Source organism: Eurytemora carolleeae, unplaced genomic scaffold, assembly GCF_000591075.1.
Source record: "Eurytemora carolleeae unplaced genomic scaffold, Eaff_2.0 scaffold658, whole genome shotgun sequence".
NCBI classification, from domain to species: Eukaryota; Metazoa; Arthropoda; class Copepoda; order Calanoida; family Temoridae; genus Eurytemora; species Eurytemora carolleeae.
Window position 1 is genome coordinate 1 of NW_019396684.1, and position 3,572 is coordinate 3,572.

General features: G+C 32.2%; 1 long non-coding RNA gene across 1 annotated transcript in view; it reads left to right on the plus strand.

Moving 5' to 3' along the window:
- The first annotated feature begins 1,446 nt into the window (after positions 1-1,446).
- The window catches only part of LOC111707360 (uncharacterized), a 3,084-nt gene continuing 958 nt past the window's right edge, over positions 1,447-3,572 (plus strand). Inside the window, exon 1 of the long non-coding RNA XR_002766418.1 lies at positions 1,447-1,565. This is a non-coding gene — a long non-coding RNA (uncharacterized LOC111707360). The remainder of the gene's footprint in view (positions 1,566-3,572) is intronic.

The window sequence follows — 3,572 nt, forward strand, 5'->3', positions numbered from 1 at the left end:
CCTAGAGGACTTTTAGATACTGTCAACGTAATTTCAAGGGACCCCTCATTTAAGGGACCCTAGAGGACTTTTAGATACTGTCAACGTAATTTCAAGGGATCTCTCATTTAGGGACTCTAGACTACTTTTAGATACTGTCAACGTAATTTCAAGGGACCCCTCATTTAAGGGACCTTAGAGGACTTTTAGATACTGTCAACTTAATTTCAAGGGATCCCTCATTTAGGGACTCTAGAGGACTTTTAGATACTGTCAACGTAATTTCAAGAGACCCCTCATTTAAGGGACCCTAGAGGACTTTTAGAGAGTGTCAACGTAATTTCAAGGGACCCCCCATATGCGATTCACAATGATTCTTTTTAAACAATGAGGAAGATATTTCCAATACAGTTATAATCAAAAAGACCCGGAATCAATTGACAGTTAATCAGGCAATTTTAAATGCTCAAAAAAGGCAGACCACATTTAGGAAATGGAAGAATAGGGCTATTTGTGATTATTGTTTCATTAATCATAATTGTAAAATTAGATTGTAAAGTCGTCTGATTGTAAATTAATTCCGGGCCTTTCTGATTAGGACCTTAACATACCTTCTTTGCCTCCATGTGACCTCTTAGCTCCCCTATTTCGATTTTTAATCACAAGAACGAGAAAAGAAAATTTATCCGGTAACATAATGAAATTTAAACTATTATTGTCCTTCCCAATTGTTCTTCAATAAGAACAAGAAGTTAGGATTGAAAGATTTTAATGTGACCTCGTAGCTCCCCTATTTCAAATTTATCTGGTAACATAATGAAATTTCAAACTATTATTGTCCTTCTTAATTGTTCTTCAATAAGAACAAGAAGTTAGGATTGAAAGATTTTAATGCGTATTTCACCAAAACATCATATAATGCACTTGTAAATAGAATTAGATAGATAGAACTTAAAATATTTAAATAACAATGCATGATTAAAAATGCTATTAACATTTTTTCTTTTTAGTCTAACAACTGCGCACAAAAATGCGATCCGAGCAGTGAGAAAAATAAAATATTTTGTTGCTCGAAGAAAGTTTCAACAGGTACAGTGCATCAAAGGGGCGTACACACGAACTTTTCCAGAGGGGGAGGAGGAGGGGCTTTCATTTTTTCTTTTTGTGGGGCTCAGAAATCAAAAACCTTTGGGGTAAAAAAAAACCTGGAAACCATCGATTTTACCGATCTAGGGGGGGCTANTAGGGTTCAATTTTTTAATTTGAACATTTTTAAAATCTATTGATTATTTTCGATTGATTACCATTAATTATAGAGGTTTGTATGAGAACAGTTTAAAATTTGATATTTTGGCTTGGTGGAGTTGATGACTTTGTACCGCATTGTGTAACCTTATATTTAAAGATAATACATTATAATGCAGTACAATAAAAGTAAATATTCCTTGATTAACTGATTGCAGGAACTACAAAGACGACTGGACCAAACTCTAGGAAAACCCGGCAGTTACCACCACGGCGTGGACAAGAAAGGAAACATAAAACCAATGACAATAGGAGCTCGCCTTTACAGATTGGAAAACCAGGTAATAATTAGTTGAAAATAAATTCATTTGGTTTTTATTTTATTCTTCATTTATTTCCATATTAATCAATAAATTTTCCTGTTACAAATATTTAAAGAACTCCGTTAAATCTATCTCAGGGGAAGAAAGTTCCAAACCTTGATTTGGCCCAAATCTCACACTAAGTGTTAGATTTGGGTCAAATGTGCAAAGTTATAATTTTTAACTGTTTATATTTTTCAATATAAGTCGAGAGTACAAAAAACCGTCTGCATAGTTTACATTCTTAAAGGCAACACTTTTATAACAAAAAGTTAAATACTAAACCCCTACAAAAAAATAAATTATAATTTTTGATGATTCTTGATTTAGTTTTAGAACATGTCACATTTTTTAAGCAAATGCAAAGTTTGGGTACAAAACACGTTTTGGAACATGTCACATTTTTAAGACATTTCACAGATTTGAATTAATGATACTTTTTCAAGCATTTACACATTTTGGTAAAAAAACAAGTTTTTCGCATACAATAGAATGTAAATACATGAAACAATAAAAATGTAAATAATCTATTCTGTTCTTATATTTAAAATATAACAACTTGCAAAATTAAATAATTCTAATATTAATATTAAATTGTTCTTACAGTTAAATCAAAAAAGCTGGAATTTTTTTTATTAAAAATGGTGGAGGATATCCGAAATCATCTGTACTCTCCCTATTTAAAAGTATTTGTAATGTGGAAACAAATTTTTGAAAAATTTAGAAGATGAAAATATTTTCAGTAATTTATGCTATTCTGTAAATTATGAAAGTGCGTTTTGTTCTGAATTGTTAAATATTTTCAAATTATTTATTGTTTGTAAAAATAGTTTTTGTTCCAAAACGTGTCCAAGATTCAAATTCGTGATATGTGCAAAAATGGAAAACTTTAATTGTTTCGAAAACGGTATCCGGGGGTTTACGTGAAAATGAACGATCACTTACAGTTTTAATACAGGAAGATTTATTAAAACGTTGATCATAATATTTGTGCTCAAACCTGACATTCAATGTCAGGTTTGGAACATAAGCACTGTTTGGAACTTGCTTCCCCTGTATTTACTCAGCTGCCAAATCAGGGAAATCTCGTCTCAAACTCTAGTTTTCTAATTCCTTAATCTTTTTAACTTGGTGATGAAAACCTTTTGATCGATTTAAACTTTTTGAAGAAGCAGAATTCAAAGTTTGAAATATAAAGGATCTACAACATCAGGTTACAAAGATATAAGTAATAGAAATTATAATCTAGTAATGTAGTCAATTAGAAGTTAGAACATTTTTGTTGTGAATCTAAGGATCAAGAATTAAACTTCATCTTATGAATTTAATTCATCTTTAACTTAAGTATGGGATGAACAAACAGATATCATACAGAGTCTGAAAGTGAAAACGCTGGAATAGGAAGATGACTTTACGACTCAAATTATAAATAGTTTTATGCACATGAGACACAGCATTTTCTGTAAAGTTGGAGATCAGCAGCACTCGAAGTGTCGAACTCCATTCTAGTCTGAAAAATTAAACAAAATAATAATAATAATAATAATAATAAGCAAACCCAGTCTAAACTAGAACAACCGAGTCCTTAGGAGAGTGAGCTCTTCAGAGATCTCCAGAGAATAAGTCGCCTCGGTGCTACGCGTGCTTTTCTCTCTCCGCGCTTTCTGCGCACCGGTGCGAGCACTCTAAAGTTCAGAAAGTTTAAAGGGAATATTCCTGACAATTTGGATAAAGTCCAAATTGCTGTACTCGAAGGAGTTAGGATGGTTTGGCCAGCCTTAGAATTTGTGCAGTGCTAATAAACTCATTACAGTTAATACGTGATTTGATAAATTTCTAGTAAAACTTCCTGCTTTGTAGCAACATCAATTACACTAAAGAATTACTTTATTGTCGTCTTCCTATTCCACAGCTTTCTCGTTCTCACTGTATACGTTTTTTTGCATACGAAGACGCGAATCATTCTTTACTTTCGGTTAAAAGCAT